This window comes from Dipodomys spectabilis, unplaced genomic scaffold (genome assembly GCF_019054845.1).
Source record: "Dipodomys spectabilis isolate Male_0828 unplaced genomic scaffold, ASM1905484v1 ptg000429l, whole genome shotgun sequence".
Lineage (NCBI taxonomy): Eukaryota > Metazoa > Chordata > Mammalia > Rodentia > Heteromyidae > Dipodomys > Dipodomys spectabilis.
In genome coordinates, this window is record NW_024871106.1 from 340,786 (window position 1) to 356,867 (window position 16,082).

Here is a 16,082-nt window from a genome sequence, read left to right on the forward strand (position 1 = left end):
CACCCAAGTGCACATCCATACTCATTTGCAAGGTAACTGTTTTGTCTGAAGTACCACAAAACATTATCACTTAAGTAGAAAGTATTGCAATGTGGGTTCATTCTATCTCTCTCATGGATTTTTCTCCACTCAAATACTCAAATTTTTCAATTATTTAAAATCATAGTTTTTTCTTTAATACCCATAATATTAGAGTTTGAATTGAGTGTCTTGTGCCCCCAAAATGGTTGTTCTTACCACTTTGTCATGTCCTCAGACTTAAATTATTCTGATTATTTTTCAGATAGAATCTGGCTTCCTACTTGTATCTGATTTTGGGCTCAGTACACTTTATGTTATTCTTCCTGGAATTTAAAATAACAGGTGCATGGCATCGTGTACAGATCTTTCTGTCCAGTCTGGGCTTTAAGCACTATCCTTAGAACAGTTCACTCCCATGTAGTCAGGATATTCATAAGCTTGTCATAGTTTTTTTTTTATATTTGCATTTTTTGCAGGTTCTTCAGTACTGAATTAATTTATGTTTTCTTGGGTTGTTTTGTTTCATTTGAATATATGGATTATTGTTCTTCACTTTTCCTTTTGTTTCTTTCACTCATGTTCTTACCTAAAGTGCTGAGAAACCAATTCTTCTTTCTCAAGATAGTCAAGATGAATATTATTTATTCCAAAGAAATTTCAGTAATATTTAAACACCTCATACCTATGAATAGTATACAAATGTTAAGTTTTGAGAAGGGTCTTTTTATTTGCACAGCAGTCTTTGGCATACACAGACAGATCATGAATTTTATGAAGTTAGTAAAACTACAGATGCTCGCCAGGAGGAGAAAAACCTATCATTGTTTGACAGGGTCTTCCCTTCTCGTGAAAGAAATATGCTGCTTGATGCAGGATTACACAAAATCATATTCCTAGGAGGAACCTAAAAATCATCTAATACAACAGACTTGAGAGAGACGAATTGACTTCCTGAATAATTTACTTTTGGGTCAAATAAAAGCAGGCTTCCAAAGTGAGAGCAGACTTTAGAGAAACATGAGTTGTATGTAAATAAGTGCTTAGCTGATTTTGTTAATTTGTAAACTAATACAGGGAAATAAAGTACAGCAAGGTTAAAATTAAAGAACTTCACATTGAAATATTCATTTGTGTGTGTGTGCACGCTCGTGCGAGTACGCGCACACACATGTGCATGTGCTCATGCATACATTCATTATTCTTGAGGCTTGATATTGCGTAGGCATTATTCCTAAGCTTCTGTGCCCAAAGGTAGTGGTCTACCACTTGAGCCACTGTTCCACTTCTGGTTTTTTGGAGATAATCGCATGTATTTTCATGATTTGACTAGCTTTGAACAGTGGCCTTCAGATGTCAACCTCTTGAGTAACTACCTAAGCTGATTCAGCCTATGAGTAGCTAGTTAAAATTCTGTCTGTCCTCTATGCTTCACTGCTCTTATATTCTTATCCTGAGGTAATCACAAGCCTAAGTCATATATGTCACTATGATGGGCTGTGATAGTTCCGTTTTGAGAGGTCATGCAGTGTATATAGGAAGCCACTGTGCTCCAACCTATGTCAGTTTACACATCTAGGAGCTCTTGATTGGTGACACGCTGGACTGACTCAAACAAAATTCATTAGTTTTCTGATTTTGGGGGGGTGAGTTGTCGTTTGGTTTTGGTATTTCTTTTTATTTTTTCTGGGTTTCCATTATTTTATTTAGTTAATTTTAGGTAGACTTGCTACCTGCCATCAAAGCAGAAGGATGGAAGAATACAAAGAATCATCCTCCATATTCTTGAATGAAGAGATTATCAATCAATACCAGATGAAAGAGCTCATCGACCATGATACCAATGGACAAGTGAAGCTGGCCATCCACACCTCACACACATGGAAGTGGCAGTTAAAATACTCCTGAAGGGATGAAAGGTTAAAGTTTGAGGCAGTGACCACTTGTTGCTTGTTTCTGTCTAGCAAAGCAACACGTGGTGGTAATCCAAATACCTGGTTGATTGTGTGCCTTTATAAGACCTGCAAATCCTTTGGTCGGGGCTCTCCTCCTAGGCTCCACTGTGTCAGAGTGTAGGACGAGGCCCAAGCTGCAGCCCGTTTAAATAAAAAGCTGTAGAGTCTGACTCTCGGTGGTCTTTTTGATGGGAGGAGGTCCTGCAACCATGGCATAACATATTAGTGGGGTTCGTCTGAGATACCCCTCAAAGACCCCCAAGACCTCATACTCCAAAGGTAAAACAGCGTTGTCTTTGTTAATTTGTCTTGTCCTCTCGTTTGTCTGTTTTACTTTCATTTTCCCTTGTGAGGATATCCCCTCAAATTTGTAAAGGGCTTTCAAAGTGGACCCACTTGCACGACAACCCTGGAGGAACTGAGAGACATCGCAGATCCTCTTGTGGGGAGGGGGAACCCTGCTGTGTGGAGCAGGGGTCCTTGGAACCCCATTGTGGGGCGGGGGGGGGGGGTCCTTGGAACCTCGGCGTGTGAATTGTGGGGCAATGATTGGTTTGGTTTGGGGCCTGAACTGACCAAGAGACCCTCCTAACCGAGGCCCAACTCGCCCACTGTGGTTCTACTCCTTCTGCTGTGGGGCATGGGTATGGAACCCCACCATGACAGGAGTCAGCAGACCATCTTGGGAGATCTCCACTTTGTAAGCTTTTTTTTTTTTGTAACTGTCAGGCTTGCATGTGTTTTGTTTGTACTGTTTATTGTCTTTTGTACTTTATGACTGACAGGACTGGAAACCATGGGCAACACTCCATCTAGCCTCCTCGACTTACAAAAAGAAACTAAGAAAGAGGAAAAGAAAGTGTACCCACTGTTTTTTCAGGGAGATAACTTGGAAGAAGAAATGTTTCCTCACAAATGCTCCCCTTCCCAGGTTCCTTTTGCAGAACCTGAGAATGACCAAGAGGAGGAGGGAGCTATAGAACACTTGGCAACTGCCCTTAAAGTTTCTGAGGGGCCAGTCACTCAACGCCACAGTAGGATCAACCCCCCATCTAATGCAGCTGTTTTTTCCTTACACGCTGTAGGTACTGTGGATGTGGATGGTCAACAGCAACCCAATAGTGTCCATTTTCTACCAGTCATCTATAAAATTGGCACATTCAAAATGCCCCCTTTTCTGAGAAACCCCAGGATTTAATTCGTTTGCTTGAAACTATTCTCTTTACTCATCAGCCCACTTGGGATGATTGCAGTCAGCTTTTACAGGTTCTTTTTACTACTGAAGAGACTGTATCTGAGCAGCGGGCCAGAAACATATCCGTGGCCCCACAGGAGCGCCCATCACCGATCCTGCCCTGATCACTGCCTATTTTCCTGAGATCCGACCAAAATGGGACTAAAATATAGTTGAAGGTAGGGAGCCACTCCTCTTCTACCACCAGGCTCTGTTGGCAGGTCTCAAAGCGGCGTCTTGCTGACCTACTAATATGGCCAAGGTTTGTGATGTAAGACAGGGAATAAATGAAAGTCCAACAGCATATCTTGAGCATCTCATGGAAGCTTTTAATCAATATACCCCATATGAACTTGAGACCCAGGAGTCGACACAGATGATTATGTTTGCCTATATAAATCAAACTGCACCAGACATAAAGTTGCAGGCTCTAGACAGCCTTGGTGAAAAGTCTATTAGGGATCTAGTAGACGTGGCAGAAAAGGTTTACAATAAGAGAAACAGAGGAGCAAAGTCAGGAAAGGAAGGACAGAGAACGTAAAATGGAGCATGAAAAGAGAAACCAGACCAAGGAAAAGATGACAGATTTGTTGGACTCGCCACTATTGCATGCTGAGCATACCAGGTTCACAGATGGCAGCAGTTTCATTCGAGATGGAAAAAGGTATGAGGGCCTAAAAGTCACCACGGACACTGTGATAGTGTGGGTAGAAGTACTCCACCAGGGAACATCTGCACAAAGAGCAGAGCTAGTGGCAGTAAAAAAAGCCCTACAAATGGGAAAAAGGAAGAGACTAAACATTTACACAGACAGTCGGTATGCTTTTGCCACCGTGCATGTCCATGGAGCCATTTACCAAGAGAGGGGGCTGCTGACAGCTGAGGGAAAGACTATTAAAAACAAACAAGAAATTTTAAGCCTCATCTGGGCCTGATGGGAAACAGCAAATATTGCCATTATGCACTGCCTTGGCTATCAAAAGGGAACTGATTCAATAACCAAAGGAAATAACTTGGCTGATCAGGCAGCTAAGGAGGCAGACCTCCAGCCCAGAGCGGAAGTACTGACTCTAGTAGACCCAGGGCCACGAGCTTTGCCTCCTGAGCCTCAGTATTCCCAAGAAGACTTGGAGTGGATAAAGAAAATTCCCAAGGCCTATAAACCCCCGGGCAGAGAAGGAAATAATGACTGGTGGAAAACTGGTGAGGGGAAACTTACCTTGCCACAAAGATTGGCCAAGGGGATTCTTAAGAGAATCCATCGGGTCTCTCACATGGGAACCTGAAGAATGCAGGACTTGCTCCGCCACTCAGAAGTAAAAATTAGGCAAGGGAACCAACTCATTGAGGACATTGTTAAAAATTGTAAAGCCTGCCAGCTCACCAATGTCCCCAATCAGCCGGTTACAAAAGGAGCTCGCCTCCATGGAGTTAGGCCAGGTGTGTATTGGGAAGTAGACTTCACAGAAATTAAAACTGGAAAATTTGGATATAAAAATTTGCTAGTTTTTGTAGACACCTTTTCAGTATGGGTTGAAGCCTACCCAACAAAGCATGAGACCACAAACGTCGTGGCTAAGGAGATCCTGGAAGAAATTCTACCCAGGTATGGCTTCCCATCCCCCAATGGATCAGACAATGGACCGGCCTTTATCTCAAAAGTAAGTCAGCGAATAGCCGTGGCATTTGGGATGGATTGGAAATTGCACTGTTCTTATAGATCCCAGAGTTCAGGGCAGGTAAGAATCGGACTCTAAAAGAGACCTTAATTAAATTGGCCTTGGAGACTGGTGCAGACTGGGTATCGCTCCTTCCTTTTGCCTTGTTTAGAATAAGAAATTCACCCTATTGGCTTGTCTTTAATTGCTTGCTAATTTGGATGATACTAAATTTCTGTGTAAGCTTGACTATTTACAGCTGGTGCATAAGAGTATGTGGCCCCAGCTTAGAGCATTATATGATTCTGCTTCTATTCCTACCCCACATTTGTTTAAACCAGGGGACTAGTTGTTTGTTCGAAGGCACAACTTGCGATCTCAGGAACCACGATTGAAGGGACCTTACATGGTGCTATTGGCTACAACCACTGCCCTTAAGGTGGACGGCGTTGCTGCTTGGATCCACTGCTCCCATGCCAGACCAGCTGACCTCTTTGCCCTGGATGACCATGGGGAAACATGGGAAGTCTCCAAGCATCCTACCCAACCACTCCGCATACGCCACAAGAAAAGAAAAATGGGCTGATTGTTATTGGTATACTCATTCAAGATCAAGAGCTGTTGAAGTTTAGTTTGGGGCCAGAGCCACAAGATTGTGGCTCAGGACCATAAATCAAGGGGGGGGGGGTGAATGAAAGGTTAAAGTTTGAGACAGTGACCACTTGTTGCTTGTTTCTGTCTAGCAAAGCAACACGCGGTGGTAATCCAAACACCTGGTTGATTGTGTGCCTTTATAAGACCTGCAAATCCTTAGCTCTGGGCTCTCCTCCTAGGCTCAGCTGTGTCAGAGTGTAGGATGAGGCCCAAGCTGCAGCCCGTTTAAATAAAAAAGCTGTAGAGTCTGACTCTCGGTGGTCTTCTTGCGGGGCATGGGGGGGGGCGGGAATCTTGCAACCATGGCCTAACAGCGAGAGTCCTCCAGTCATCAGTTAAAGAATGAGGTGGACATTTTTAAGAAGGTATGGCACAAACTCACCATCAGGTTGTACCAGGTGATGGAGAAGGAAGAGTATGTATATCTCATCAATGGAACTGGCCAGTAGGAGATACCTTCTGGGGTGGATCTCAAAATCCTGCCGCCTATATGAGGATGAAACCAAGAGGCTCTTCACACAAATTGTAAGTGCTGTTCACTACCCACACCAGAACAGAATCACACACTGAGACCTTAATTCCAACAATATCCTGTTGGATACCAAAGGCAATATCAAAGTCAGTGGTTTTATCTGAGCATCTGGGTCACCCTGGGGCATTTGCTATCAAATGTGTGTGCTGCTGTGCTATTCCACCCCCCTAAATTTTCCTGCAGGAAAGAAATGATGGCCGGGTGCCAGTGGCTCACTCATATGATCCTAGCTATTCAAGAGGCTGAGGTCTGAGGATCATAGTTCAAAGCCAGCCCAGGCTGGCTCTATCATCTGACCAGACTCATACTGATACCAAAGACTTATTTGAGGTGGAGATGGCAGTGGATAGAGATGGCTAGCAAATAGTTACAAATCTTCTCAGAATAAGCTGCTGAATGTGGGCCCAGGAACAGAGCAGTTCCAGACAAAGGGGAGAAGAACCCTAAGAGATATCAAAGATAACTTCACTTGAAAGGTAGAAGGCCCTGTTATTGAGATGGGAGAGATTTGTAGGTGGTGTACTAAAAAAAAGAGTTGTAAGTGGGATCCACGAATTGAGATCAAAACACTGTTTGCCTAGCAAAACCCTCAGTCCAGCCAAGAATACAATTGCATCAACTGCCTTAGATTTCCTCAGGAGGGATTGCATCCACGGGGCACCTTGTACTGCAGTGTAAACTGAATGTTGTAGTTATCAAAGCATGTAATTTTTGTGCATACAAAAACTACTTTAATTACACTTAAACTACACCTAGTCATTAAAATTTTTGTTTGATTTATTTATTCTATGTTATTTAAGATACAGTCTCATTATGTAGCCAAGTCTGATCTTAACTTCATAATTCTACTGCTTAGTCTCCCAAGTGTTGTGATTACAGCTGTGTCTCTCTTTGTTGTCCGTCATATTTTATCTGCATGCTTCCTTAACTTTCAATACTTTATTTTATCCCTTGGCAGTACTGCGGTTTTGATTCAGAGCTGGTGCTGGGCAACCTAAAGCTCTACCACTTGACCCCTGCCCCTGGCCTTACTCTTCATTTTACTTTAGATTAGCTCTTATTGTATTATTTTTTGTATTGTATTGTATGTGCTTTGGTCAGAATCAGACTATGATTGTAATGTATTTTCCTGCTGAGAAGCTTTTTTGTCCTTTAATATTTTTTGTAAATATAATTTTTCTTCTTAAAAAAAGAAGGTACACACAGGTGTTACATTTATATAATTCATTTTAAAATTCAAAACCTTATTTTAGAAGAGTAAAAATGCACATAATCACTAAATTTTATCTCTAGAAAAAATGGCTACTAGATTAAATGTTTTTGGAGGCCAGGTCAGTGGTATTTGGTATTGTTCTCACTTCAGCTCTAGAAAATGCTACATAGCTCCAGGCCTGCATGGCCTAAATAAAAGCAAGTAAAAAGTAAAAAAAAAAAAAAAAAAGATTCTTTAGGGCACATCTGTGGAAGATTTGAAATACATTTGAAATACATTTTATTGACCATTTGTACATTTCTGTGCTGATGAAAAGTGATATAGCAATTATGGTACAATATGACACATTCTTCTAACATAACAGAGCATTACCACATTACCCAGCAATTCCATTGCTCATTGCATAACCAAAAGAGCTGAAAAGAAAAAACTAATAGCTCCTATGCCAATAATAACAGCAAAGTTCACAATAGTCAGAAGTTAGAAATTCCTGGAGAGTCTATCAGATAAACAGGTTTACAGAATATGAGGTATGCATTAATGGATTATGACATCCACAAAAATGCTGCAATTAATATATGTCTGTCACGGATGGACACAAAAAGTAATCTACTATTTATGTGAAACATTGACTAAACCATTTTATAAGAGAAAATGGAAGATTAAAATTTCTGGGGCATGTCATTGGGGTGATTATTACTCAATGATTGTGTGGATTTCATCAGTATCAAAAAGATAGTTCACAAATAGAGGTAATGGTGTGGATATAATTAATGTCACTGAATTTTATACATGCCTAGCAAGCATGAGGCCCTGCGTTCATCACCAGCACATCCAAAAAATGCTAAATTTTCTTTCTGTTACCTACCTTGAGTGGTAGTTGCTTTTCTAATGTTTTGATTGTATTCCTTAGAAGATCTCTGGTGGATCTCTGATGTTTAGTCATGCTTTACAGATAATCCATTATTTTAATATTAATTTTAAATTTTAAAGGAAACCTCATATATTAAAATGAGGGCAATGCCTGCAGATCTAACTCAAGAGGCTAAAACAGGAAGACCCTTACACAGTCTAGGCTGCATAGAGAGGTCATGTTTAAATTTCCATGGTAGCTGCTGAAACTTGAGGGACAATAATTTGTAAGTAATTGCAAGTGATAGATAAGTTTCTGATCACATTATATTTTGGTCATGTCAGCTTGTATTTAATATTTACATGAATTTTTAAATTTTTCCCTTTTCCCTTACTCTCATCATTTCATTTTGAAACTTTATACTATGTTCTCATTTGCTACATATAAAAAGAAACATAGTTTTCCTTTGTATCGTATTAAACATAGTTTTTGATTTTTTTTCTATATTATAAAACTACTATTATTTACTTTTGAAAATGTTAGGGAAATGAACCCGAAGATATGTATTCAAATGTTTTTTTTTTTTTTAATGCGATTGTTTCTAACACATTTATAAGATGATTTCTTTGTTGCTTTGTATGTCCCTTCCCCACAGTATAACTCCTGCTTTCACTGTATTTGATGTCTGCATAATTTGTGGAGAGCAAGGGGAAAAACAAATCGTTTAAATAGGGGTACAGGTGGACCCATTGAAACAATGAGATGTACAAGTCGTTATGTCGAAAAATGAACTTTACAACTTTGGTGCGGGAGAAGGGGGGTAGCGGGGAGGATTGGGTGAGGGAGTGGGGGAGGATTGGAAGGGATGGGAAGGGGAAACAAAAGAGGAGACTACAATGCTTGATAAGAAATGTACTCATTATCTTGCCCATGTAATTGTAACCACTCTGTACAGTATGTTCACAATAAAAAATAAAAATTTAAAAAAAGAAAATTTTTATGTTTTTTTTTCTGCATGTAAGGACTGGCCACTGTCTCAGAGATTTTTCTCAGTTCTGCCAATTGAGCCACAGATAAACTTCCAGCTTCATTCTTTTGAAAAATCTCATGCAAAGCCCAGCACAACTAAGGAGGCTGAAATCTGATCTTGGTCTGAAGCCAGTCTGAGCAGCAAAGTCTGAAATTCTTACCTCCAATTAATCACCAAAAAGCTGTGGGTAGTAGAACTCTATCTAGCCTTGTGTAAAACAGGGCAAGTTCAAGCCCTAGTATTGTAATTACATTAACAAGTCTCATGGACTTTCTTGCTTGGGTTGGATTTGAACTACAACCCTTAGATTTCAGCCTCCTGGATAGTTAGGATTTAAAGGCATGAGCAATCAACCGCAGACATTTTAATTTTTTTTTTTTTGGTCATTCATGGGGCTTAAATTCTGGGTTAGGTGCTGTCTCTGTGCTCTTCAGCTCAAGGCAAACAGTCTACCACTTCAGCCATAGAACCACTTCCAGTTTTCTGCTGCTTTATTAGAGATAAGGGTCTCACAGAATTTCCTGCCTGGGCTGGCTTGGAACTGTGCTCCTCAGATCTCAGCCTCCTGAGTAGCTAGGATTACAAGCATGAACCACTGGTGCCCATCTTATTTTAATATTTTTAACTAGCTCTTTCTTGCCTTCAAACTCAGTACTTTTTTATTTTGTCCAATAGATCTGATCTTTGGGCCACATTGCTGTTTCTTAGTTATTTTGAAGGGAGGTAGGGGTTGAACACACTGTCTTTGTGTTCTTCAACTCAAGGCAAATGCTCTACCAGTTGACCTACAGAGCCACTTCAGGTTATCTGGTGGTTAATTGGAGTACAGGATTCTCATGAGCTTTCCTGACCAGGCTGGATTTGAACCATGGTCTTTATATCTCAGCCTCCTGAGATTACAGTGTAGAGCCAGCAGTGCCCTTCTGTTTCTTAGCTTTTTGACTCAAGGACGATGTTTTACAAATTCAACCACAGCTTCACTTCTAGCTTTTTTTATTTGACATGTTTCTAATGTACTTTTCTGGGTAGTCTGGCTTCAAACCATGATCCTCAGATTTCAGCTTTCTGAGGTGCTCCGATTACATACATGAACCACAAACTCACTGGTCATTTAAAAATATTAATATGTTTTTTTCCACTTTATCTTGTTATAATTTTCCTTGTTTTTTTTTTAACTTTTGTATATGTTCTAGTCCTGGGGCTATATATGAGGGCCCGGATGCAATGCCAGAGCTTTTTTCTTCAAGACTAGTGGCTTCGCACATAAGCCAAAGTATAGCTTGTGGTAATACTTGTTTTGTCTTTGTGCTTGAACTAAAGCCTTGGGTGCTGTACTAGAATGTGACTGCCCAGTTTGCATCTTGGGCCACAGCTCAATTCCAGGTTTTTTTTTAACTCTTGTTAGTTAATAGGAGATGAGTCTTATGCAAAGCCCAGCATGAATCAGTTGGCTGAAATCTGAGGATCAGGGTTCAAAGCCAACAAAGGCAGGAAATCCCATGAGACTCTCAGCTCCAATTAATCACTGAAAAACTGGGAGTGGTAAAGCTCTATCCTTGAACAAAACAGCATAAATTCAAGCCAAACATAGCACACAGATGCACACACAGAGAAAGCCTCATGGACTTTCTTGCATGGGGTAGTTTTGAACAACGATTCTCAGATTTCAGCCTGTCTTCATCCGCTCTCCTTTGAAAATTTTATGGGTCCTGTGGCTTGACCTCTGACTCTGGGGCCTATATCTTAGCTTTTACACTCAAGATTGGTGCTTTACCACCTCAACCATAGCTCAAGGCTTTGTGCTGTGTAGCTGGAGATAAGAATCTCAAGCATGTTCTTTCCTAGACAAACTTGACTCTGCAATTGTCAGTTGTCAGCCTCTTGTGTAAAAAGGATTACACATATAATCATCAACATTTGGGTCATTTTAAAACTTTAATATGTGCTTGCTTCCACCTGTTTTTCTTTTTTTTCTTTTTTACTTGTTCTGGGAGTGGAAATTGAAGGTCAGATGTTGTCTCAGGGCATACATGGGACCAACCATAACATTTGGCTTTTGTGGGTTGGTTAATTGGAGAGAAAAGAATCATGTCTAGCTAAGCCAGATTCAGGAGGCTAAAAATTGAGGAGAGTCCATGACACTCTTTTCTCCAATGAACCACTAAAATCTGAGAGTTGTAGATTATTGAGCAAAATAGTGCAAGTTCAAGCACCAGGACTGGTAAACACACACACACACACACACACACACACACACACACACACACACACACACATGTCTTATGAACACCTATACTTGAGCTGAGCTTTAAACAGTATCCTCAAATTTTAGCCTAAGTAGCTAGAATTACAAACATTAGTCCCCAATGAAACTTCTGTTACTTGGTCTTTCTTGTCTTCTTCTACCCTTCTTTTCATTTATTTCATAGTTTTTGTTTGTGTTGGTCCTGGAGCTCGAACTCATGCAAGTATTGGCCTGACTCAGGAGGCTGAAATTTGGCCATCATGGTTTGAAAGCAGCCTGGGCAGGAAAATCAATGAAATTCTTATCTCCAATCAATAAACAAAAACCTATCCCCAGTGTGGCCACCACAAACAAAACAGTCTCCTGGAATTTCTTGATTGGGTTTGCCTTTACATAAGATCTTATATTTCAGCCTCCTGCTTTTCTAGAATTACAGACATGAACCAACAGTTCTGGGTTCTCTACTTCCAACCATTTAATTTTCTTATTGTGATGCTGAGGCTGGATCTCTGAGTCAGGGCATTGTTTCAATTGGTTTTTCATTCAAGGCTGTTGCTTTACAACTACAACCACAGTTTTATTTCTGGCGGTTTTTGCTGGTTAGTTGCAGACTTATGCACTTCCCTGTACAGGCTGGCTATGAACAACAACCTTCAGATTTCAGCCTTCTGACACTAGGATTACACATATTGACCAAAATTTCATGCATTGCTCATTTTGAAACTTCAACTGGATTTTCTCACAACATTTTTGTTCTTTTTCATAATCCTGAGGCTTGAACTCAGGGCTTGAGCACTGTCCCTGAACTTCTGCTACTCAAGGTGAGAACTCTACTACTTGCGCCACAGTGCCGCTTTCAGTCTTTTTCATTTATGAGGTACTGAGGAAACAAACCTAGGGATTCAAACATGGTAGGCAAGCAGTCTGTTACTAAGCCACATTCCCCGCCATTCTTAGACCTTTTTATTTGTATTTCTATTTCCTTGTGTATGCTGGTAGTGGGTCGAAAAATCAAGGGCAGTCCCAGAAATTTTTATTCAAGATTAGAACACTAAGACACGAACCACTGCATAACTTGTGGTTATTACTTTTTGTTTTGTTTTAAGTAGCTACTTAGATTTGAGTCCATGAATTCTCCTACCAGGGCTGGCTTTCAAATGTGATCCTCAGATTTGAATCTCCCAAGTGGCTACCATCAGAGGTGTGTGCCACTTAAGCTTAGCTCATTTTCATCTCTGAAATTGTCTGTTTCTTATCCTACCTTCTCTACATTTATTTATTTTATACTTTGTGTGTGTGTTTGTGTATATCAAGGTCTGGATGCTTTCCCAGAAATCATTTTCTCATTTCTGCCATTGGAGCCACAGTTCAATCACCAGGTTTTATTTTTCTTCCTTTTGGTGGTTAATTGGAGATAAGAATCTCATGTAAAGCCCAGAAAGACATAGGAGGCTGAAATCTGAGGATTGTAGGTGAAGCCATCCTTGGCAGGAAAATCCATGAGACGATTTTCATCAACTAACTACCAAGACTCTGGGAGTGGTAGTGCTCCTACATGAATTCAAGCACAAGGTTGGCACACACAGATAAAAGCTCCATAGACTTTCCTGTTTGGACTGGCTTTTAACTGGTATATTCAGACTTCAGCCTCCTGAATAGCTAAAATAATCAGCAAGAACCACCAGTCCCAGGCTTAAATTTCAAATGGTAATGTCTTCTCTTCTTTCAGTTTTGCTTTTGGTTGACTTAGGGCTGAATTGGGAATTGTTTCCCAGGTTTTTCATGGAATTTCAGTACTTTACAACTACTATCACACCTTCATTTCCAGATTTTCCTGGGTACTTAGAGATAAAAATTTCAGTCACTGCTGTGCCCAGGCTGGCTTTGAGCTATAATACTCATATTTCAACATTCTTAGTAGCTAGGAATACACACATAAACCAAAAACACATGGCTCATTTTGAAATTATAATTTTTGCTTTCTCCCATATTTTATAATTTGTGGTCTTTTTTCTTTCTTTTTGTAAGTGAATAACAAGGAATAAACATGAACCAAAGCCCATACTCATTTTGAAACTTTATGTTTCTCTTTACCCATCATTTTAAGTTTCTGTTTTTTTGTTTGTTTTTTTAAATGTGTGTCTAGATTTTCAACTTAGGGCTTAGGTGCTGTTCCAAGCTTTCTGTTTAAGACTACCACCCAACCGCATGAACCAAAGCACAGCTTGTAACTTATTTTTGGTGCAAATTAGATATATGAGTCTCATGGACTCTCCTGCCTGGGCTTGAACCGTGATCCTTAGATTTCATCCTCCTGACTACCTCGTATAACATGTGTGAACAACAAATGTTTGATTCACTTCAACTACTGTCACTGACTCTTCCTTTTGTACTTCTGTTCTCCTTTTATTTCTTCTGTGTTTGTCCTGTGGGTTGAACTCAGGGTCTGGGTGCTGTCCCGGAAACATTTTCCCAGTTTTGCCAGGAGAACCACAGCTCAATTCCAGTTTATTTTTCTGTTTTGATGGTTAATTAGAAATGATTATCATGTAGAGCCAGACCTAATTCATGAGGATTCAATCTGAGGATCAAATTTTCTACCAGCATGGGCAGGAAAGTCCATGATATCACCAATTATAACCACTAAAATGCAAAACAGTACAAGTTCAAGCAACAGGTCTCACACACAGACACACAGACACACACACACACACACACACACATCTTATGAACTTTCCTACGTGGTCTGGCCTTTAAATATTATCCTCAGATTTTAGCTTCATTTGTAACTAGAATTAGAGTTATGAGCTATCAATGATTGGCTGATTGGCTCATTGAAGCCTCGGTTATTGGTTCTTCTCTTCTTCTACCCTTCTTTACATTTATTAATTTCATTGTTTTGGGTGTGTTGCTCCTGGAGCAGAAACTCATGCAATTCCTGGACTGTTTCAGGAGGCTGTGATCTGACCTTCATGGTTCAAAGCCATGTTGAGCAGGAAAGTCTAAGATCCTTACCCCCAATTAACTTCCAAAAACTTGGGAGTAGTACAGTACTATCCCCAGGATGGCCCACAAAAAACTGTCTTCTGGACTTTCCTGCTTGGATTGGCCTTTATACTGGATTCCCATATTTCTGCCTCCTGAGGTTTTAGAATTACAGGCATGAGTCACCAGCACCAGGTTCTCTTCTTATGACCATTTTTATGATCCTGAGGCTGGATCTCTGTGCCAGGGCACTGTTTCATAGCTTTCTCACTCAAGACTGATGCTTTACAACTCCAATCACAGCTTCACTTCTGTTTTCTTGTTTGTTTGTTTTGCTGGTGAATTGATGATAAGACACCATAACCCTCAGATTTCATCTATCTTTGTATCTAGGATTACACACATGAAACAAAAATTCATGCTCATTTTGAAAATTTAGTTGGATTTTCCAACACATATTTTAATTTCTATCTTTTTTATTTCCACATGAATGCTGGGCTTGGGGATATAAATCAGAGTCTACGTATTGTCCCAGTAATTTTTTTCTGGTCTCTCTTTTTTATTTATTTATTTTTCTTTTTATTGTGAAAATGCCGTATAAAGGGCTTACAATTACATGAGCAAGGTAATGAGTACATTTCTTATCAAGCATTGTTGCCTCCTCCTTTGTTTCCCCTTCCCATCCCTAGCCATCTCCCTACCACAACCCCATCGCCCTGAAAACCACCTCCCTGCACCAAAGTTGTAAATTTGTTTTTCAACATAACATCTTGTACATCTCATTGTTGCAATGGGTCCACCTGTATCCCTATTTTTTTTTTGCCCATCATGGGGCCTGAACTCTGGTCCTGGGCACTGTCCTTCAGCTCTCCAGCTTGAGGCTAGAGCCCTACCGTTTGTGCTACAGTGCCACTTCTGGCTTTTTCTGCTATATGTTGCTGAGGAATTGAACCCAGGGCATCATGCATGCAAGGCAAGCACTCGACCAATGAGTCAGTTTCCCAGTTCAGTCCCACTATATTTTTAATGCTAGACCTCTAATATGTGAGTCATAGCACAATTTGGTGCTTTGTTTTTAAACTGTATTTGCCTAATTCGAGTTGAGTCCATGGACTCCCCTGCCTTGGCTGGCCTTGAACACTGATCCTCAAATGTGAGACCCTTGAGTAACCACAAGAACAAGTGTAACCTATTTCAGTTTTGCTCATTTTAACCTCTGAAATTGGCTCTCCTTTTTCTTCTTCCACCTTTCTTTTCATTTATTTATTTTATTCTTGTGTATACTGTTCCTGGAGATTGATCTAAAGGTGTTGGTAATGTCCCAGAAATCATTGTCTCATTTCTGCCATTGGAGCCACACGTCAAGCTCCAGCTGTTTTTTTTTTTCTTCTTTTGGGGGGTTCATTGGAGATAATGTCTAATGGAAATAACAGAATGATTCAGGGAGCTGAAATCTGAGGATCAAAGTTTGAAGCCAGCCTGCATAGGAAATTCCATAAGACTCTTTATCTCCAATTAGATGATAATGATTCCACTAATGAGATTGATAAAACTCCAGCCTAGAGTAAAGTAGAAAAAATTCAACCCCCATGACTAGCACACACAGAAAAATGGCCAATGGAATTTCCTGCTTGGGCTGACCTTTAAATGTTATTTTCTGACTTTATCCTCCTATATAGTTAATACAACATGTGTAGGCCACCAA